Source organism: Mus musculus, chromosome 17, assembly GCF_000001635.26.
Source record: "Mus musculus strain C57BL/6J chromosome 17, GRCm38.p6 C57BL/6J".
Classification (NCBI taxonomy): domain Eukaryota; kingdom Metazoa; phylum Chordata; class Mammalia; order Rodentia; family Muridae; genus Mus; species Mus musculus.
Genome location: NC_000083.6, coordinates 49,503,576 through 49,527,341, shown reverse-complemented (window position 1 = coordinate 49,527,341; position 23,766 = coordinate 49,503,576). Strand labels below are relative to the sequence as shown.

Here is a 23,766-nt window from a genome sequence, read left to right as displayed (position 1 = left end):
TGAGGATCATGCCTCCTCAGAGATGGAAATTTACAAATGAGACTTGGATATCTTCGCCCACCTATTCTGTCATCCAGCCACTCCCTAATCACCTCATCTATCCACTCCTTCATCTCTCCATCCCCATCCCCTCATCCCCTCATCCCTTCATCCTCTCATCCCCCATCCCCCATTCCCCAATCTATCCATTCCCTAATCACCTTGCCTATCCCCTCATCCCCATTTCCTGATCCATCCACTCCCTAATCACCTTGTCCATCCCCCATCACCCACCCCTCCATTCCCTCATCCCCTCACCCCTCATCCTCTCATCCCTTCATCCCCATTTCCTGATCCATCCATTCCCTGGTCACCTTGTTCATCCCATATCCCCCTACCCCTCTATCCCCTCACCCCCCTCATCCATCCTTTTTATCCATTTATTTAACTAAGTTGAACTTTTATGTATGAGCCATGGGGTAGTCACAAAGGTACAGCGGGGACAGAAGCTGTGAAGGGCTCAGGGGAGCATAACGGCACAACTACTTGTCGGCCTGCATCCAATGTCTTTTGCACTCCGCTCAGAGAGCCTTGGGGGTGTGTGTGAGAATGTTCTTCTCAAGGTCTGAGAAGGTGTGGGAGAATGTTTTCTTCCTGGACAAATGCTACATTGTGTTTTAGTGATTATCTAAAAGTTCTGTCTCTGAGGCCACCACAGAGCCTGCTACTGGCATCAGGACTTTTGTTGTTGTTGTTCCAGCGTGTTTCTGATCAAGTTGGTATACTGTGTGGTCTCTTAAAATGACAGTGTTTAACATCTGGAAGCTCTGTGTTTTATACTGGAGTCTGAATGGGAGCCCAAAGGACCAGAGATGACTCAGAAAGGCTGTTGGGCTACCATAAGGGATATGGTACAGCATCCCTCCCCAGCTGGGCAGGCTGGACTAGAGGGCAGCAGAACAAGGTCTGAAGAGGCCAGAGACTCAGAGAAAGACAAGCAGGTCATGAGAGATGACCTTGAATCTGGGGCTTGTTGTCATGCTTTGAATACTGCCCCTCTGACATGCACAAATCTTTACACCTTCCTGGGTGGGCCTCTGCAGAGGGACACTGTGTGCTGAGGTTAGAGAGGGAGGGGCCTCAGGCCACCCAGAAGACTGGCATCTCGGAGAGCAGTGTCTCCACCTCCTCCCGCCTACCCAGCTTCCCAAATCCTAGCTTCTTTCAGGACCTGTCCATTTGGTGGCATGGTCATAGTGCCAACCTCTCTGGAGGGAGCCATGGCTATGACGAACCTCATCTAATCCAGAATGAGTAATCCTAGAGTGAGTCTAGAGCTGACCTGGTTCCTGGACCTTTAACTGGGATGGGGAACTTGGTCAGTCCAGGAGGTTGCTGCTTCTCTTCCTTATCCGTTTCTTAGCCTTGGAGTAATGTGGCTTGTGGTCAGCCCCTTCTCTATGTATTCCATTGTATCTGGTCTCCACACTCAACTGATCTGCGGTCTCTTGTCCGTCCACCACTGGGGATCTGCCGAGATCTACTGCAAAGATCCTGAGAATAAAAGCTTTGGCTCTGAGGGCCACAAGTTTCGTGCCTCACACCTCAGTTCTGTCCTTGGCCTTAAAGTAGCCGTAGTCTGTAAATAAGCCTGCGTGGCTAAATTCTACTGGAAGTGGGGTTGCAAAAGCCCCCAGAGCCAGAGTTGGCTTATGGGACGTCCATAGGCTAACCCCTGTTGGAATCAGCCCCAAGAAGGCCCATAGCTAGTTCCCATGGTACATCTTGTGTCTGTATGAGCTGGGATCCCCAGTCACAGGGACTTCCCTTGCCCCCTCTCCCTCCCCTCCCCTTCCTTTTCTCTGCCCTCCCTCTTTCTTCCCCTCCCTTCCCCCCCTCTTCCCTCTTTCCTGCTCTTCTATTTTCTCCTCTATCCAGGATCTTATGTACTCCAGGCTGTCCCCCAACCTGCTATGTAGCCAAGGATGACCCTGAACAGATCTTCTTGCCTCTCTATTCCCAAGTAGTGGGATAACAGGTTGCTGCCAGCAAGCCCTATTTCTCTCCAGCTAGGCAAGCAGTCTATCCACTAAACTACATCCCACCCCACCCATCTTGAAGTTTCTCTTCTCTTTCTTGCCTTCTAGCTTTGCTTATGGACTCTCCTTCACCGGGAACACCCATCCTTCACCCCGTGCTACCTGCTACCCGCTTTTGAGTTTGACTCCATCTTCAAGTCAAATGTTTCCTCTTTACATCCTGCTGTGACCTTCTTTATCCACACCAACAGAAGACATCTTCCCCTTTCCTGAGACTGCTAATTTTGTGCTGACTTACCAGTGGCCCAATTAGCTGCATCTTAATGAGTTATTCCTGACTTTATTTTTCAAGGGCAGGAATCAATGGGACTTGTTTTATCTGCTGCCTCCTCTACTCCTAGCTCCATGCCCACCAGAAAAGTGTTAGAGGAAATCCTAGTGACCTCTCCCTCCTCCTGAGAGAGAGTGCCAGTGCTGCAGAAGGGGCTTTGTGGGGCCCAGCCCAGCTGTGCCCAGGACCACCTGTTTCACAGTGTGGGTAGTAAGCTGAGATGGCGCCAGCTCCTACTCCCTGAGATCAAATGCCCCTGCTTGTTTTGACATCCCTTGGGGTGCAGGCCCCCCCCCCCCCCCGCAGTGTTGGATGTTCTAGATTTCAAAGTAACATTTTTTTTTTCTTAGCAGCTACTGAAGGCCAGGCCCCTGCCAGCTCCTGGCCCCCTGTGTTAGTGTTTTCAGTTAATTAAGAAAACAAACCCTGATCCCTGACTGAGACAGTGAGGTAGATAGAAAAGGAGGAGCCAGTGGTCATGTCCAGTGCAGGAGAGGATGGCCAACAGCTACAGGAGGGTGAGCAAGCTGAAGGAAGGCCTGCGTGAGGCCGAGGGCACCTCAGATGCCCTCTCAGAGGGAGAAGGTTCCAGGGACTCAGCGCCAAACAGAGACGAGAGCTCAGCTTCTGCCCTTCCTGCCGCATCTGGATACATCTGGACTTGATGCAGGTGGCAAGAGGCCACTTGGAAGGCAACGGTGAGACAAAAGCTGTCTTAAGAGCATGTGCTTGTCACCAAACCTGCTCATCAAACCCTTTCCTGCTGCTGGAGGACAGCGGTGGAAGGGGACTGGGGGTGACTTTGGAGTCCCAGACAACTGACCTGTCCTTGTGGAAAGGGGGTCCTGCTTCTCAATGCAGCTCCCCCCGCCCGCCCAATCAGCTGTAGCTCAGGTTTTAGAAGAGTTCATGACTATGGTGCTAGGAGTAAAGCTCCTCTTGGGGGCCCTTTCTTAGCCGAGCTGGGCGCTCACGGCACACCTCCCCTACTGCGCTCACTCAATGGTGCTGGGGAAGGTATGTGGACTCCTAGCTTCAACAGGACATTTGAGACGAGGATCTGAAGTTATGATTGGTTCCTATGATGCCAGAGGCTGTCTTCTGAAGAGATGGGTAACGTAGTTGGGCCCAGCTGGGCTCGTGATACATGAGGAAAACCTTTTCTAGTATATCTTGGCTAAGAGTTGGGGAAATTGTAAATTTTGTTTTAGAGACAGTCTCATTCTGCAGCCCAGACTAGCCCGGGGAGTAAAGTGGACGTCTATACAACCAGGCCTCTTTGCCCATCTGCCTCTGCTTCCCAAGTGCTGGGCCTACAGACAGAGACCTCCACCTCCGAGTGAAGTGTATGCAGCAGGCCCTTAACCCATTAAGCTACCTCCCCAGTCCATACTCTGTAGCCAGGCTGGCCTGGAACTCACTACGTAGCCCAGGCTGGCCTTGAATTCGTGGTCACTCTCCAAATTCAACTCCCAAGTGCTGCATGGCAGGCATGAGCCGCCACTCCTGGCTTTCACTGTTCTGTTTGAATTACGTTTTTGTGATTGTTTCCATTGCATGGACAGCCTCTAGTAGAAGCTGAAAGGAAACCAAGAGCCATCTAGCGCTTGACCATTATTGCTGTCGCTAGGAAGAGTTCAACACTACACTACAAGGGGGAGAGCTTACTTGTACACACAGCCCTGTCAAGCGTTTGCAGAGGATCCTGGGTAGGACAAGGGACTTGCCTCTGGAGCTCCAGTCTCCTTGCTTGTACTATGGACTTAATGATCACAGGCATCATTTTTCTTAGCATCCTGGGACTAAGCGGTAATGGTGAGAGGGCCATTTCAGAGAAAGGGAGAGCTGGATCCTCACCTAAAAGAACAGGATTCCAAGAGGGGAGGCGTGGCTACCGGGGGTAAAGGGATACCCTGTTTCCAGAGTCAACAGTTTGGGACTGGGTTTTTTGAGCTACACTGCTTGCCACTGTGCACACACACACACAAAATAGCACCCACACCTCTGCTTTCTCTGTGTGGACTCTGTCTTACTTTTTTCGATCGCTGTGACAAACACCACGACCAAAACAACTTATAAAAGCATACCAATGAGAGCATTTAAGTTGGGGGGTCCAGGTCCATCACGTTGAGGGGCGTGGCAACGGGCAAGCAAGCATGGAGCTGGAGAAATGCCTGGGGGCTTCTCCTCAAATGCAGGTCAGAGAGGTGAGGAGGAGAGGGGGAGGGGGGGAGAGGGAGGGGTAGCCCACCCCCAGTGATCCATCTCTTCCAACAAGGTCTCACACCTCCCAATCCTTCTAAACAGTTCTACCAGCTGGGGGCCAAGTACTCAAACACAGGAGGGCCATTCTCATTCAAAGTACCCCAGAGGCTGTGGAAGTGCTTTGGGCTCTGAGCCAGTGGCAGGGCCCTTAGGGTTCCCACGCAGGGCTTCTGTAGTGGGTGTCTCCTTGTGAAGCTGAAATGTCCCCTCTCCCCTCTCCCCCCTCCTCCCCCCACCGCTCACATTTTTTACCTGAACATAAAATTTTTTTAAAGTTATTTATTTATTTTATATGAGTACACTATTGTTGTCTTCAGACACACCAGAAGAGGGCGTCAGATCTCATTACAGATGGTTGTGAGCCACCAACATAAAATCTTTTAATGTAGATGAGATCCCAGAGCAGCTGGTTTCAGAGTCACAGAAGAGGGGATCCCCCACCCCCACCCCCTGCCATGCTGACTCTTCAGCCCCTGTAAGCGCCACCTCAGGCCACCACCAGCCACCACCACCGCAGCAGCACGTGGCATGTGATAAAGTCTCAGTAAATGCTGATTGAAGGAATGAGAGTGAGCTGCCCAAATGACATGGTATGGTTCCGGTTTCTGCTTCCTCCCTTGAGGTGTCCAGGCCTGATGCATGCCTGGAAGGTGCATGCCGGTGGAGGAAGGATATAGTGAAGCCTGGAATGGGTGGGTCAGCCGAATCTTGGGGTGGGGTGGGGTGGGGGTGGGGGTGGGGGTAGAGTGGGGTGTCTCCTCTGAAGGTTTCAGTGCTTTCAGAAAACAACTCTCTCAGACAATACTCAGCAAAACAGCTTGTGTGCATACACTTTTTTCAGGGTGAATCGAGGGCCATGTATATATATATATATATATATATATATATATATATATATATATATATATATATGAACCTTGGAGAGTGGAAAGAGATTCTTGTTAGGGTAAAGTTTCATTGGCTGAGGTTTAAGGTTCTAGGGATAGCTCATTTGCATGGAAAGGCATTCCAGGAAGCTGAGCTTGCCATTTCTGCCAAGGATTAAGTAGCATTCTTCAGGTAGAAGATTGGGGGTTGGGCTCCCCAGATGAGGCAGAGAAGAAGCCCATCTAAGAAAAGGAGGTCTTCCATTTTGCACTGAGCTCAGGAACGCTGTCTGGACATGGAAGACTGCAGCCTCCGTAGCGAGGCACAGCAGTATGGAGGCCTGATAATTTTTCACTGCGAGGCTGCAAGCAGCTGGTGTTGGGGTCAGTTACTCATAGGCCACCTTCATGGGAAGGTATATGAACAAGCCACTCGAACCATCATCTCCCCTTCTCATACTGTGGTCCATGCAGGCGTTCAGAGGCTGGTGACTGGGACATCTCTCTTGTGCTCCAGACTGCTCTGGGTAGCGTGTACCATGCAGTTTTTTGTGTAGATGCAACCACATCTTGGCGCTGCCTTTCTGATCCTGGCCATTGTCTATGGTAGTGTGCGATCCCACAGCCGTGCACAGCGTGGTGGATGAAGTGTAACTGTGTGTGTGTCAGGGGAAGGGGAGCCAGTAGGGCAGGGCCTCAGTTTGTGCCACAAAGGATGCCTGTTCTGGAGGCTGAGAGATACCTTGTCTGCGACTCGATGAGGAGTTATCACCTTTGAAGCCTTTAATACTTGACTAGGAGGAGATTGGGCAATAGGAACTTTGGGGACTGCCAATGGGATACGAGAAGATCCAGAACTGTTTGGGTCAGTAGAGACTTGTCCTGCAGAGAATTTGTTTATTCCTTGGCACACTGAGGTGCGCTTTCTGAGGCTCTGGTGCGCATGAGTCTACCCTGTTCTAGTTCTTGACAAAAAAGGCTGGGGGTTGGCAAGCAACCCAGCTTCGTTCTGAGACAGGCTATTGTTGAGAGGCATGCCATTATGCAGGGTCCCTTACTGTACTGTCCCCCCAGGCTGCCTCTGCTTTCCAGAAGCACCCTGGTGTTGCCCTTCTCCAGTATCTGAAACTTGCTCCTTCCCAGGCTGAGTTACATGTCAGCCACCGAGGCTCGCTTACATTGCATTCCACGGAGCATTCAGAAACATTGCTGTCCCTCCTGCCTGCTTTCCAGGAGAGTGCGTGCAGTAGGTTCCCACTGCTGTATCCTGACTATGTGCAACACGCGGCCCAGAGACAGGGGCATCTGAGCTGGGTGCCTGGGGACCAGTGCTGGGTTTTCTTCATTTCTTTCTGTCGTTATGCCTGGTGTCACATCTCTTCCTAGTTCATCCAGGGAGAGGGATGAACGCTTCGGGGAGTTGCTGACAGACTAGAACTTTCTGAGAAACTAGAGACATGAAAAGCCCCTGGTGGGAGAGGTACCCTTTGTGACTTGGTCAGTAGAGGCTCTTTTGCCCTTGGACTCTCAGCCCTCCCAAGCTAGCAGGGGCAGGGGGGCTCCATGGCTGATGGGAGGTGGTCTCTGAACGAGTGTCTCCATGCGTGAGACCTACAATCTTCCTTTCTCTGAGTGGGGACATGATGATGTCTGAGGGAAACAGACCTGCCTCTGTAGCTGCCTGGCTCAGGCAGCCGGCTGAGCTGGAGGGAGAGCAGGCCGCCTGGGAATAGCTGAGAAGCATGTAAAGACCTTAGGTCTACATCCTCCAAGGCCAGGATGTGGCGTGGGACCCAAGCAGGCAGAAGTTCCCACCGCTCGGCTGGAGAGCTCTTAAATACTCCAGACCCAGGCAGCATCTCTCTGCAGGAGGGTGGGGGAGAGACATTAGCTGCCTGGGTCCAAACCACATCAGGACCAGGACAGCTCTGCAGTCACACACCTCTGATATTTTTCTTCCACCTGGACAGCTGCCAGGGGCCCAGCATCACTTTGCTCTGATTTGGGGTGGGAAGAGTTAGCGATGAACCCTTTTAGGCCCTGCCTAAGGCAGCATAACACTGGCCTTCTCTAATTAGCAGTCATCTGCTTACTACATACCCAGGATTTGAGCCAGCACCTCTACACATATCACATTACATAGTTGCCTCATTTACGTAGGGCTAGAGACATCAAATGAGTTAACTGGGGCATGGGTATCACTTGTCTAAGCTCAGACAGTTGCTAAGTTAAGTTTCCTATATTTGTCTGTATTTCAAGGGCCTGTCATGGGCTGGGCAGAGATTCTGCTCACTTTGGACAGCAATGAAAGCTGAGGAAAATGTACAGCAACACATGCCTGGGCTTTCCTCGGCATCCATGAATGGGCTGTATCAGGTTGGATTCACTGGGTTTTTGAGGGTGGACTTGCTGATGAAAAGAGACGATAAATGCATACGCTATATGGTTTTTCAAGTGTGTGGGAAAATGGAGAGATGAGAGGTTGACAGAGCTGGGGAAGGGGAACCCTGAGGAGCCTCTCTGAGATGACCTTATAGATGGTGTGCGCTGTTGACGACACTGTGATGGGTAATCGTGGCTGTCAATGTGACGGTATTGAGAGGCACCTGGAAGACTGGTAGGCGTGGCCTAGCTCTGAGTGTGCCCATAAGGGTCTTTCTGAGTGACTTAACTAAGGTGACTAGAATGACCCTGAGTGGAGGCAGTGACATATCAAAGGGTGGGATCCCAGATAAGAGAAAAGGTAAAAAGGAGCCAGCCAAAGGCCCAGGCATCCTCTCTGTTTCCTAACTGACATGCTGAGAGCTGTTCTGTTCCGCCATGTTTTCCCCCACATTATGCTCAAACCCTCCGAGACTATGAGCCAAAACGAATCCTTCCTTCAGCTGACTCTCTTGGACATTTGATAAGGAATGAATATCTCTCATGCACACATGCATGTGCACGCACACACATGCATGTACACACACGCATGCATGCACCAACTTGGTGTTCAGGAGGTGCCAGAGACTTCTCCAGCGGCTACATGTCACTCCCTCATCCTCAAAGTTACCTGTTGAGGCAGATTATACTATTGTTCTAGTCTTCAGATTGGGGAAATTCCGGGTATTTGTCACTTTTCTCATGAGTGTGACAAATGAGTCAGCATAAGAAACTCAGGGAAGGAAAGGTTTATCTTGGTTCCAAGTTTCAATAGGACTTTCAGTCCACCATCACAAGGAAGGTCACTGACAACTAGAATGCCACAGGGCTGTTTCTTCGCACGGGACAGGATGCAGAGAAAGGATGTCACTAGAAGCAAGTGGGCACATTCTTCAAAAATCTTTCCCTAGCATCTCACCAGCATGACCCACCTGGCGAAGGCTCTACGGCTTATCAAAGCTCACCATGGGTTTGTAATCAAGTGTTCAAAAGGTATACCCGTGGACTCACTTCCAGACACACGGAGGCATAGGGAGCTAAACTGGCTTGCCAAACATGTCACAGATAAGAAGTGGCACAGGGGCCAGATTGCAGGTCTGCTGGCCCTGGTGTTTTAGCTTTTGACTGTGTGCTCCTTCCTAAGCTGCTGGGAGAGTAAATAGGTAGGAGGCTTCTGAGACCTCACCTGGACAGGCAACATTAATGCTTTGGGATGACTGTGTGGTAGCAGAACTGATACAGATATTCACTGACGCATGACTGGACATTCACTGACATTCACCAATGGGTTGAAAAAGATCAGATCTCTGGGCTTCTGAAGGTGGACCTGAGAGCTGATGCTGAAGAAGATGGGGGCTCTGAACACCTGTGGAGGGCTCAGTTTCCAGTGTCTCCTCTGAGAGGCGAGGGTGTGAGATGGCAGCCCCAGCAAATAGCTTCTTTACTATTACTGCCTTGGTATTGACAGAGAATGTCTCCCAGTTGTGTGTGTGTGTGTGTGTGTGTGTGTGTGTGTGTGTGAGAGAGAGAGAGAGAGAGAGAGAGAGAGAGAGAGAGAGAGAGAGAGAGAGAAGCTTAAATTCCACTATATATTAGAAGCCCTCAGGAGGGCTGTTAGCCATTGGCTCAACCAGGAATAAAGACCCACCGTGTGTGTTGCTGGTGGGCTCTGAATTCCCTTCCATCCCAGGGATGCAGCACAGCATCTTTCTTTGTCCTTCCAGTTGGATAGTGATTTTCTCTACCTGGTTGGGTAACTGTACTAGACAAAGCGATAACATCCTGCTTCATATTTTTAGCTTTTACTACACCATTAACATCGTGTTATTGATGTTAAAACATTAATTCTCAATAAAATGAAGGAGGAAACTCCAGCTCCAAACAGGCATGCCATGTGCATCTGGGTGGATCTGAGTTCATTCTCTCTCTCTCTCTCTCTCTCTCTCTCTCTCTCTCTCTCTCTCTCTCTCTCTCTCTCTCTCCCTCTCTCCCTCCCTCCCTCCCTCCCTCCCTCCCTCCCTTTTTTCTTCTTCTCTCTCTCTCTCTCTTTCTCTCTCTCTCTCAACAAATGTCTCAGTGGAAGGAACATTCTGAGATAGAGGCTGATGGAAGGGAAGGAAGCCAAGTTGGTGAGAGGTGACTAAGATGACCAGAAGTGGCAGGAGGCAAGCCAATGTCACAGGCTTTTTCAGACGTCCTGCTTCTCTTCGTTAAGATGCAGATTTGGAATTGCCTCTTTTAGAAAGCCCTTTCTGTTGTCCTCTTCACAATCAGCCTCCGTCTGGGAAGTTCTAACCAGGTGGACATAGCATTGGCTGCCCCTCCCTGCTCCCATCTCATGGCTGTCTTTCTCCTGTCACTGTGAGCCTCCTCTCTTGTGTCATCACTAGGCTTGTGCATGTATGTTCTTTCACGGGGTCCTTAGGAGACCATCGTGTGTCTGACACATACAAGCAGGCTGCTGAATATGCCTGAAGGTACATGTCAGACACAGAGTCCAGGCAATGACAGAAAGTGGCATACCTTGGCATGGAAGCAATCCCTGAAGTCTGCAGCAGGGAATCAGTGCCGGGGCATGACGCTCATTGCGTGTGTCTGGTATTGTGATGTCCTTCATGTGTTTTGTGCATATCAGACTGAGGGCAGGAAGACTTGGCTACATCTCACCATGGTTCAGTTCAATCCCTGAACCCATATGAACACAGAAGAAATGCTTGTCATGGCAACCATGAATTTGTACTCCCAACTCTAGGGAAGCGAAGATAAGTGGACCCTGGGGTTTCTGGCCAGCCAACCTAGCTTATTCAGCAAGTTCTGGGCCATGAGAGACTCTACCTAACCAAAATAAATAAACAAACAAACAAACAAACAAATAAATAAAATAGAGGATCATTGAGGTAATTAGAAAATGAATGATAGCCAAAGTTGACTTCAGGCCTACACACATGCACAGGCACACATGCAAACATATCTATCTTCACAGAGAAACAATATGCAGATAAATGTATGTGCATGCACACACAGAAGACTTGCAGAACGTGAAAAGGAGCCCCTGCCCCTTTCCATTAGTAGCGTGTGAGTCCCCATACCTGGTGTTTGCTCCCAGAGGGCAAGGGCTCTCTGCCATTATATCAGAATCCTTACTGTGCATCTCTGGTCTGGGCAACTGGGGATGGATGAAGGTTTAAATGGGAAGGGATTATCATTGAGCTAAATAATGACAAAGGGAAAGGTAGAGGTTGGCAAAGATGGCAAAGGAGTTATTTGCGATCGGGTGATGGGAGGAAGGCTGCTGGTACCTGTTCTGATTTGGGAAGTTCCCACCAGGTGGCCATGGTAACATTGAGTCTGGATGGTTGGCTGGTGAGAGAGGAGGGATCCTGGGAGCTGTGGTGGGAAATCCTATGCAGACAGAGGTCTAGAGGGAGAGCGTCTTTCTTTCATTTCATTTCTTTCCCTCCAGTACTTAGAACTGAAGGCATTTCTCAGATTCCTCAAGTCCCCAGGGCAGGGCTATGAGTTTGGGGGAGGGGGGCAGTTTAAACAAATGTGTCTGGACACAGGCATGTGGAGAGTGTCCCAGGGAGCCAGGAAGAGGGGGACGTAAATTGTGCCGTTGGAGGAAAGGAGGCTCTATGTTGAGTAGCAGAATTTCATCCCCTCTGCCGGACAGATAGCATAGACCCCTGTGACCCATTTCACAGAGGCCTGTCCTTTCTCTGTGTCCCTACTTTCAGCTCCTGTTCTGGCTCACATGAGCTCATATCCTCGGGACTTGATGCTTTCTTAACTGGGCTGTTCTGTGTCATTTTCTTGCATTCAAATCTTCCCTAGTCTTTAGAAATAAAATCCGTGTAGTTGTGTCCATATGTATTCGTGTGTATGTGCAGGTTCACGCGTGTGAGTACCCGAATGTGGAGGCCAGAGGGCAGCCTTGGCTAGTGTCCCTTGGATACTATACACTACTATTTGGGGGGTAAGGTCTCTCACAGGCTTTGAAGTCACCAAGTAGGCTAGGGTAGCTGGCCCTGCCACTGTCAGGGATTTAGCTGTCTCCACCTCCTTCCCAACACTGGGATTCCCAAGTGTGAGTCACCATGCCTGGCTTTTTTGCATGGGTTCTGAGAATCAAACTCAGATTCTCCTGCCTGTAGGGTGAACACTTCAGCACCCCAGCCATCTCCCTAGCATTCCTCCAGCTTTCCCAAAGAGGCCATCTTCAAACAGCAATGATGCAAACACCCACAGTGTATCCGTTGTCCTACCATGGGCCAGGCAGCTGCCTCCGTGCCCAGGTACCTTTTTTTTAAGTCGCAAGGATACATTATATCATTGTCGTGAGGATCTCTAGCTGATATGTGATGGAGCACAGCCCCAGACAGAATGAGGAAGCCATCCAAAAAGGCAAGAAATGTCTTAAGTTGTTTGGTGGTGTCAAAGCCTTTCCCTCTCTGCTTAGAGCTGGGAAAATAGGGTCGGGGACAGGTGGCTGCACTTGAGCCCATAGCAAGCTTCCGGTGTGCAATGGATCTGGCTCTAGGCTGACTGAAAACCTTCCCCCACCCACCTTGGATCTGAAGGATGCTCAGTTGTCGACTCCTTCCCATTCTCCTGTTTGTGAGCTCTAGGTAAAGGGCAAGAAGCCCAGGTTTCGTGAGCAACTGTCCCCCTTATCGAACACGTGAATGTCACTAACCCTTGGGAACAGAGGAACCTTCCTAGCTTCTTGCTTCCAAAAGAGGCAGGACTGGTGGTGCCTCAGGCACACCGTGGAAGTTTTGCACAGTCAGACCATTCAGCCTGAGTTCTCTTTGAGCCAAGTTGGCATTTTTGGGGATGGGACCAGGCTCAAGTGGAGTTAAGAAAGAAAGCCTGGCCACTTATTCTTTCTCACCTCTCATCCCATCCCATCGTCAGGGAAGAAGTGAGGCATCTGACCCATGCCTCCGGGAGGAGCTGTGAATTGGCCTTCTCCTTGCCCCCTTCTCTTGGATCAGCCACCGGCAGGGTGGGTGCATCTGGGCAGGTCTTGGTGAAGAAGTCAGAGGCCTATCCCTGTGGAAAGGTCTACCATTGGTGAGAGGGCTTATGACTTGACCTTGCTTATTAGGAAATTCAGAAATCTAAAGCCATGGTTTCACAACTGCTTTCTCAGAATGATGGTAGCGATTCCAACCTCCATCTGTCTGCTTCTTGCATCCATTTCCCTATTGGTCCTGAGCTGGAGCAAGAGGACGAGATGTTCTTCTATGGAAAAAAACCAAACCAAAACCAAAACCAAAACCCAGCACCACTTTATGGAGCTATTGTTGAGTTTAGTCAGATGGCTCATTCAAGCTGCGCCCTTAGTCAGAGGTCAATCAACATTGCTGCGTGGGATTTATAACCCAGCCCTTTCTGGTTTTACTACACCCTCCCAGGAGAACTGAACTCCTAGCCTCCAGCCTTGCCCAGCAGCTCAGACTTGACAGTTAACACCTTCATTACTACCTGAGTTCATCACTAAACTTGAGGCCCTCCTGGAAGCAATTCATGAGAGGTCTGAAGGTGAGAGGCAGGTAGATTCCTGTGGAGTAAACATGGCTGCCAATGTGATGCTACTACCAATGAGCAGTGGAGCCCGCTTGGTTCTCTTTCTGCATCCAGCTTCCTCAGGTGTCACTGAGAGATCACAGTGACAATGACCTTGTCTATTTCTTATGATTTGAACTGTGATACCTGGGAGCATCCAAGGTGACTTATAGGAGGAACATGGATAAATTAAAAATGTCAATTATTATTAATTGAGGTAACTAGGTCTGTACTCCTGCTGGCCTGGGGACAGCCCCCCCCCCCCCATTTGAGATAATCAGACCTAAGGCAGGTGAGCTGTGACTTGAAAGGAAGATCAGAGGAAGCTGCTGATTGGCTAGGCTCTTTCTAGTGCTGGCCAAGGTACCTGTAGATTAGACTGGTCTGGATAACTTTTTGTATGTGCCAGCTTTTTCAACTTGTTTGAGTTGATAAAGTTCTTCATGAGACTGTGCAGTTTTAAATTTTGAACAGTTCAGACCACACCAAGATAAGCCACTTGCCCTACTGGCCTCTACCCATGCCCCAGGCCCATCTGTAGCTTCTTGCTCAGTTGGCTTGGAGTAGGATCCAGGTGTTGCTGTTGATGATGTAGCTAAGGATGAGATGCTAAGGGCTTCACTCACAATCATAGCCACAAAGAGAAGAGGTGAATTGTGGGAAAGGGTGGTGGTATAGGTGGTACAGATGATGGCACAGACAAGCCAAAACTAGTCTTGTGTCCAGATCACTCAGAGGGAACTTGCAGAACTGCAAGTCCCTGGCTCTTGACCCCATCCTTGCCCACCTGGAACTCTGAGGGCATCTAGGTGACTGGGTCACTAGGTGCCTCGGGATGCAATGCCATTTGTGATCCAGTAGAAAAAGGTAGCAGGAGAGATGAGAGCTTGGGAACCTAGGCTCTCATCCAAGCTGGTAGTTTGACGAGTGGTTTTGACCTGAAGCCAAGAAGAGGTGTGAGAGGGGACTAGTGAAGCAGAAAAAGAAAGGGGTTGACTCAGCCTGGGCTGGCAGTTAGCCAGACCAGTGAGGACAGTGCCCCGCATAAACTGCTCCATGCTTAGGGCTCATGCAAGCCGAGGTGAGCTGAGCCACAGCCAGCCATTCGAGGCTTTGCACACCAGTCCCCTAGATACTGCTACAATAGAGTCATGTGACCAGTGCCTGGATGGAATGGGAGGATCCATGTGGGTGTCAATGCAGAATTGACAAAGAATACTTGTAGGGAGAACTAACTGGCTGTCAACACCAGGTAATTTATAAACAGAACATTTATTTGTGTACATGTATGTATGTATGCATACATGCCTGTATATTGTATGTGCATGCGTGTGTATGTCTGTGTGTGCATGGATGTATATATATATATATATGGGGTGTGTGTGTGTGTGTGTGTGTGTGTGTGTGTGTGTGTGTGTGTATGTGTGTGTTGGGGAGATGTATAGGAGCTGTGGCCACCTGGTCAAAATCTGTTTGTAGACCCAGTTTAGGGAATTATGTTCTGTGAACCTTGACCCAGTGGTTTGATTTCACTCCCCCTCAGACTTAAGACTTGGGTGCTAAGACCGAAGTGGAAGAGTTTCTTGAGCTCCCTGTAAAGAAGAACTCTGAGGGCAAGTCAGTTGCTAGAGTGATTGCCCAGCCTACATGAGACCCTGGGTTCAGTTCACAGCATGCCCTAAAACTGGATAGAAGAACACATGCCAGTAATCTCAGAGCCTGGAGGCAGAGGCAATAGGATCAGAAGTTTTAAGCTCATCCTTGGCTACACAGAAATTTTGAGGACTGCTTGGCCTATGAGATCCCTGTCTGAGAAAAACCAGTTTCTTTGTATGAGGAAGAAATAACACCTAGGATGGGCCTGATGCACTGTGCGACTGGCAGCTTGCAGCACTTCTGCTAGGCCATCCCCAGAGAGAATCGGGAGGCAGAGTCAGTTTATAAAGAGGTCCACACATGTTCCTGGATTGTATCTGAGTGGAAATCTATGGAGGTGGGGGGTCAGGGAAAGGAGGGTTCTCCAGGGATCACTAGAATTGTCTATGATAAAAAGCTGGAAGGGGTGTTTTAGAGAGGAGAAAAGCAGCCGTGCAAGCTCTGAACTCTGGCTGTGGGAACGGACTCTGGGTGGGCAGTCTTTGAGCAGGGTTGGCCGCAGGAGAGGCACTGGGTCTTGGGAACAGAAGCAACTCCAGAGACTAGGGAGAATTTCAGGCAAGTGGGTCACTGAGAAGATGGAACAGACCATAAAAAAAGGGTTGGAGTAACATGGGGAGTGACAGTATGCAAGAAGGTGGCACACTGTTTGGAGGTTTACAGGATGGGGGAGTCAGCATCCCAAATCACCCAGCACTGAGAAAGGGAGACCTTTCTGTGAAGAGAAAGGAGCAGAGAATGCAGGAATGAATGTCAGGTATGAAAAGAAAACGGGCTAGAAGTGAGGTGCTCAGGCAGGGCGAGGAGAACTTGGGTGGGGGCTGGGTTCTAGAAGAAACCTCAGCTTCTATAGCCTGCTCCTTGGAACACTTGGAGAAAACTATCTCTTACAGTATCTGTGTGCAGCGTGCAGCGTTCGGAAGGGGCGTGAACAAGAGCAGTAGGCGGTACCTCTCATCCTTGTACATCATGCTGAAGCAGGAAGGTCACCACCAGTTTAGGGCCAGCCTGGGGAGAGCTACATACATTGTGTGCTCTAGAACAGTCTGGATGACATAGTGAATCCTTGTCTCAAAAACCAAAACCAAATGGGTTAGACAGACGGTTCGGTGGTTAAGAGCACTGGCTGCTCTTGCAGAGGAACCAGGGGTCTCAATTCTCAGCACTGATGCAACCTTCTGTACCTCCAGCTCCGGGGTATCTGATGCCCTCTTCTGGACTCTATGGGCACTGCATGCATATGCTGTACATATATACATGATGGCAAAACATTCATCCATATAAAATAAAAATAAAGAAAGCTTTGAAGTAAATAAATAAAATAAAATAAAATGAAAACGAAAAACCAGAAATGAGAGATTCAGAAATCAAAATGCCCTGAGTTTACCTGGGAATTCCACTGTGACCCCTCTTGAGAGCATTTGGCCAAGATCTGCACACCTTTTAGTGGATGCTGGAGAGGAAAGGACCTGGGTTCCTTAGGTATGCACTAGGATTAATTTCTTAGCAGTGAATTCCCCTCATTTCTTTGTATACCTGGCCGTTCAAATTAATCCATGTAGAGAGGCTCCCAGGACGTGGCAGGGTCCCAGAGGGACCAGAATCTGGATGCAGCCAAGTTCATTGTTATAAAAATATAAGCATATGCAAAATAACTCAAATACTATGGTTCCCTATGAACTGGGGTTTCATGAGGTTTGGGGGGAAGAGTGAGCATGTATTAGAGTGGCCAGAAAGGCCACTGCTTTGCAAAAGTGGGGATAGACAGAGAAAAGCTAGATGGAGAGAAGAGGTGGAGGCGGATACTGGGGGACGAGGGATGGGTGAACGCCGAGATCCGCAGGAGATGGAGCAGCGTAGTTCTTGACTTTATTTCAAAGCTCAGCTAATCTCATGCTTTTATTACTTATCCAATTCTGGAATGATGAAGGACATAGAGTCTTTGTGCAGGCTTAATGTATCGCTACTTTAATACCACATCTTATCACGGACAGAGTCAGGACTCTATTGAATACAGCAATTCATTAGCTCTTATCAAGTTCTTGCCTCTGGGGAGAGGGGAGATTCACCGCAGCCCTCCACGTCTTCTAGGAGTAAGTGGGTCGCCATGATAGGAAGCATGGCAGCTTGGCGTGGAGGAGGGAGGCCGGAGAGGGAGGAGAAAGATCGGAGGGATGGGGGCCAGTTCTTGAGCAGTGTGGATCAAGGCCATCGGGGCAGGAAGCCACCCAGATTAAAGCAATATATCTGTCTCCAGTCCTGCCCATCCAGGGACTGTGGGTAACAGATTTGGAAACACACAGGGAGTGGCTAGCCCAGGCTGCACTTCCTTCGAAATCCTGTCAGAGTTGGCCACTGTAGAGACGGGAAGGACCAGCTTCATGGTTTTCAGGACTCGGGGTAAGAAGAAAATGCAGGGTTTCTTATTTAAAACATATTAAAAGTTTCAGGACAGTGGCAGAGTATCCAGCTGGCATCCCAACGGCGTCCCACGAGGACCAGATCACTAGGACCGCTCTCGGGTGGTGTGTGGTGAGATGATGCGGCCGGATGGCTGCCTACAGCTGGGGCTCTGAGCCAGGCTGCTCTCTGCAGAGGATGGGTTCTATTCTGAGAACTGGGATGGCGAGATGAGTGAAGATTCCGGACTGCCATGCGTACCTTAGATAGTGCCACAGCTGTGTGGACGCCTTCTGTTTACACCCTTGCGGTCCTTCATATCCTGCGATCTCTGCGCGGTGGATAGGCTGTTTCTGAGTTTTGGAATTAGTGAAATGGAGGTTTTCATGCCTTTATCCACTTTACTTGGGCAAGCTACTGGGCTTGTTGAGCCTTAATTTCCTTGTATATAAAAAGAAGCGTGGCCCAGCCTGGTGGCACAGGCCTGTAATCCAACTGCTACAGAGGCTGAGGTGGAAGGATCACACATTTGGGTTCTATCTGAGCTGCACAGTCAGTTTAAGGGTATTCTGAGTAACTTATTGAGGCCCTGTTTTCAAACTTGAAAGATTTCTTAGTACTGTAGATGTAGCTCAGGGGTAGAAAAGTGCTTAGCATTCTCAAAGCCCTGGGTTTAGTCCATAATATCTAAAAAATAAAAAACGGGCATCAAATCATAACACCTTGCGAGCAGGATGTCGGGATAATTAAATGCACCAGCCCTAAGTAGGAAGTGAATTTCCAGGCTTGGTGGCACAGGCTTCTACTGCCAGCTACTTGAGGGGCCGAGTCAGGAGTTCAAGGCTTGCCTGAGCTACATACAGAGCGAGTGCAAGGCCAGCCTGAGCGATGGAAGCTTGACTCAAAATAAAAGTTGAAAATAAGACAAAAAGAAGTTGGGATGACGAGGAGTGGGGGTGGGGTGGGGTGAGGTGGGTACTTAGTGTGCTCAAGACTCTAGGTTCAATGATCAAATCTCAGAAAAAAAAAAAAGAAGTGAGGGGGGGTGAGGGTAGGGGAGGGAGAAGGAGAGGGACAGGGACAGGGAGAAAAGATAAGGCACATGAGTCCCCCAGCTCTTAGTGTACTGAGTGTCCTTCCTGGAGATGTGTTGGGTTTGGGTTTGTTTCTTTTCGTTTGAGGTGTGAAACACTGGAGTTGTTTGGGTGCTTGATTGACACCGACTTATGTCTTCCATCTCAGATTCTCGGGAGCAGCTAGAACTTACCAGATGATTTTCCATGGCAAAGGCAGGGCCACCCCGGTGTAACACACAGGCAGAAAGTCCAGTTACCGTTGTTAGGCACACGACATGCACATACACGCACTCACAAATACCACTCACTCACACACACCATACACACCCCACTCACAAAGATACACCCCACACATACCCCACTCACACAGATACAACATATCTATATACAGCATATACACAGACTACTCACACACATACACCACACACATAAGCTACACCACTCACACACTCCACTCACACAGATACACACCCCACATACACACACCCCACTCACACAGATTCAACACACACACACACACACACACACACACACACACGCACACGCACACGCACACGCACACGCACATGCACACGCACACACACACACACACACACACACACACATAGGATCAGATATCGTGTGATAGGAATGAGCCCTCCTCCTCCGGCCATTGCTGCTAGTTACAATCAGTCAGGCATCCTGATGTCCCTCAGTTGCTGGGCGAGGCAGCAGGTGACTGAACTCAGGTTCCAGCCCACTGCCATACCTGCACCCACTCAGTGGTCTCTGCTCATAGGACATCGTGTGGCTCGTGGGAAACTGAAGTAAAGACTCTCCAAATCACAGTTCCTCAATACGGTGCCTGGATATCCCTTTCCGGGCTGAGGGTGGGTTGGTGAGAAGCTGGCATGGCGCGGCTTTTTGGGGATGTGAACAACTTCTCTGTTCATGTTATTGCGAGCTGATTTGTCTTTCCAAGCATCCATGGTGTGCTTCTTGAAGAGTAACACATATAGCAATTTATGCATACAACCTACCCCAAATATACCACACAAACAGTACCCATGCATATATACCATAGCTCAGATATGGCACTTCAAGCATTGACAAGTATCACTTCTGCTAATGCACCATATGTACAAGTTACATATACCCTTAAACACTCACACAAACATATATATGAAGCTCAGTATATATACAGCTTATATACAGACTTACATCATACATATACACTCCTTACACAAACGTACAAATCCTACTTATACAGATGATACCTACACACACCTCACATGCACATATACCATCTATATACACATACCATATACATGTACCACCTAAACATGTACATCACACATGCACATTTATCTTCTACACACATGCTCCACCCATGAACATATAACATCAACACTCTGCAAACACACATATGTCATCTTTACATAGACAGCATATACATGTATGTCATTTACACACCAAGCACATACAAACATATCACTGCTGCCCATGTTCACTTCCCCATTGGGGTAGACAGGCTAGTTGGGCACCTAGCTGGATTGTAGGGAGGGAAGCTTATCCAGGCACGCCTGGGCACAGTGCAGGGTCTTGTTCTGCAATGAACACACCTGGGAACAGTTTCAGAGAACTGGTTCATTTACTGGGGGTGGGAGAAGGGGTATTTATGCCCCTGGAGAGGTGGCCAGGGTCTCTAGGACAAGGTATGTGTGGCCGTGCACCATTTGCCAGGAAAGGGGTGTCGGAAGGTGTTTCATCTACATACTCAGGGGCTGAGGGTGGGGGTAGGGGAAACCTTATAAGATCAAACAAGGAGTGAACCCTGATAACTGTCAGGGTAGGATATTCTTACCAGGGTTGATGGTGGGGGAGCTTGCTTATGGCACAAGACTGGCAAGTGGGAGGGAGCCAACTCCTGCTGTCCTTGTGTTTGAGGTATTTGGGGTTATAGCCCCCTTGACCCTTCCTCAGTAACCAGGGACAATATTGTCCCACATGTCGCCTCAACATATATACCACATATGTTCATATTCCACCTACATGCATACTTTTCACATCTATATCTACACGCATGTACCATAGTCTATATAAATTATCTTTAACATATCACCTGTACATATATACAATGAAACAAATATGCACATACATTTACAGACCTACTTCATGTATGCATATATACCCTCTATACACCATACATATACATATACATGAACCATCTGAACCTATATAATGACACACATATGCAATCTTCAAGAATATACCATATACATTTATGCCTTCTATACATATGCACATCTTACATGTGCATGTACTATCTACACATATCACACATATTCTCTCTAGACATACATGCATATCTACCATCTCCACATATGCATATATACTTCTTATATACACTACACATATACAATCTACACACAGTACACATGCATATATACCATAATAGATCACACATGGACACATACCAAATGCATACATACATATGTCATACATATACATGCACACACATACACCACAAATGTGTAGCACACATGTACATATACTATCTACCTATGCAAACCACACATATGCACATGTCCCATTTACTCACAGGACATATACACATACAGATCTAAGGTACCACCCACATGCAATATCTACCTATATTATCTACATGCACTTTTACACATACACACACACCATTCATCTATACCTTAAATGAACATTTACCACCCACACATACCACACCCATATAACATCTACCTACACTTTACATGCACATTCTTTGTTAGAAAGAATGAATGAATTGGCTGACAGATGAAATGGTGTGAACAGGCTGAGGGGGGAGTGAAGGATCACTTTGTATGCACCATTTATCGTCTAGTAGATCACCTGCCATCCCTGTCTTTTGGTCCCTGCCCTCTCTACCCTACTTCACCTCCAAGAAGATAGACTCTACCTGTGATAGAGGATTTGTGTCCAGTCAGGCCCCGGGCTACACATATGGCCTTCTCTAGAAGCCAAGATGCTGAGGCTGGCATATAAGAGGGCATTGAGTGATAGGGAAGACCCGTGAAAGGTCCAGAGAGGGGCGATGTGTGCATACTAGGCCAGGCTTGCTCTGAAACAGAGCTTGATTTGTTCCCAAAGTGTTCTCTCCCTAGCTCTGCCTAGGCTCATGCTGCTAGTCACAAAGTCAGGGGGCGTAGAGCTGGCCTGAGGCCTCTGAGTCCAAGCCCGGGTTCCCTATGCCATGTGACCCAGTAAATCCTGAGAACAGAACACATGAAGCCAAGGACAGTGAGCCGGTAGCATGTGTTCATTCTGTTGTGCCATACAGGCATGTGGGGGTAGAGCTGAAGCACTGGTCTCACGAACTAAAGGTGGCTCAGTTTTGGCTTCACAACAAGACCACTGGATGTGAATGGAGTTCAGAACACACACTTGTGAGTCCTAGCTGGGTCTCTGGGCAGCTATGCATTGTTGACCAAGCAACTTAACAGCTCTTGAAGCTTTACTAATTGTTAGCCTAATTGGTATTTGTGTCGGTATTTGACCAGTGTGAACATCTTCCCTGGCCAGTTATCATGGCTCACAGGGCTTTCTTCTCCTCTAGTAGCCTGGAGAACACCTTCAGGGTCAGAATCTCCAGGCCAGTACCAGTTGGACTTCTCCATGTTCTATGGCTCAAGTGTACAGTGTCGTCAACAATAAGGTCTTACTGTCAAGTTCTAGAGGGTAACCAAGAGCATTGGCAACATCCTGTAATGTTTGGTGGTGGTGATGGGGGCATGGTGTCTATGGGACCTCACCAGCCAACAACTCCAGAGGAGGTCACCACTTCAGGCTCTGGGCTTTTACTTGTTAACATGTGGGGACTACTACTGGAATCATGAACTTTTTATAGGGTAACTGTACTTAATATCTCGGTCTGTCTCTTGTCTCTCTGTCTGTGTATGTATTATGTACATATGTATGTATATACACATATAGCTTCTATAATAGCCAGTTTCCATACCATTCTTCCAAAGGGGTCCTCAGTGTTAGTCATCCCTCCCATGTTTCCTGCCCTACCCTACCCACCCATCCCTGACCCCATTTGACTCATTCCAAGATCACTGTGCCCAGGATCTCAGCATCACCAGAACAACTCACAGGAAACACACAAGGCTGAGTTAGAGATTCTGAATCTATAGAATGCTTGAGAAATCTTGAGCTGATCCTGACTTAGGGTACTAGACAGGAACGCTGAGGCTTAGGGGGTTATAACATTTCCTAACCCTGTGCTGTCAACTAGCTGTATGATAACGCGATGACCTGACTCGTGGAGACACGGTTTTATGGTTGTTTGTTCCTTAATCGTTTCTTTTGTGTGTGTTTGGGGGGCGTGGGGTACAGTTATGTGTGCAGATGTCTATGCACATGTATATATCTGCTTATAGGAGCTGGAGGTCAACCTGGAGTGATGTTCCATGAGAGCTCCCCAGCTTGTTTTTACCAATTTGACTGGGCTGTCGCTCAGCAAGTGCCAGGGATCTAGCTACCTGTCTCCCTCTCCCCAGTGTTGAGATTATAAATACAGGCAGCCACGAATGGCTTCCCATGTGGGTTCTGGGAAGCTGAACTCAGGTCCCTCTGCATGCACAGCAAGCATTTTTTCCAACTAACTCGTCTTCCTAGCCTCTTAATTACTTCTTTAAAATGACACCATTGATCTAAGGTCTACATGGGTATAAAATGGCGACCTATCCCAGTGTCTTTCATACGGTCAAATTGGAAGTATTAGCATTATTCTGTCTTTAATTAAGATCAAGAAATATATACTGCTGATGGCGGCTTTACAGTCCTGGGATGCAAGCTGTGCAGTGTGGTGTGGTGAAGGGTCATGACTTAGGGGTGAGGGTTAGAGGAGACCAAATGGGAACAGAATCAAGAGATAGGAAGTCCTTCCTGCTTGGCTTGGGGTGGAATGTGGGGAGTTGGGATGCTCAGAATGGGCTGAGGGGAGCCCCTTGGGAAAGCTTTCAGAAGGGATTGAGCCAGAATGTTGGAGTAGTGGAGTCCTTGGAGATGCTCAGGCAAGGGCAGCGGTTACATTGGAGGGAACTAAGTCTCAGAAAGGAACGCTATGAAATACCATGACTGTTGACCTGGAAGTGTAGATACAGAGTTGGGCCGAGCCCCAGTCTCAG

General features: G+C 48.7%; 1 protein-coding gene across 14 annotated transcripts in view; it reads left to right on the top strand.

Annotated features, from left to right (window-relative positions):
• The window catches only part of Daam2 (dishevelled associated activator of morphogenesis 2), a 108,438-nt gene that overhangs the window by 37,118 nt on the left and 47,554 nt on the right, over window positions 1-23,766 (top strand). For 2 of the 14 annotated variants that reach the window (XM_006525083.4, XM_006525085.4), the window contains exon 2: window positions 2,127-3,047. The exons of 11 other annotated variants lie outside the window; for them this stretch is intronic. The gene's annotated coding sequence lies outside the window, so the exon portion shown is untranslated. Of the gene's footprint in view, window positions 1-2,126; window positions 3,048-17,427; window positions 17,529-23,766 lie in introns of those variants that run through there. One more of the 14 variants, XM_006525086.3, reaches the window with a different exon arrangement.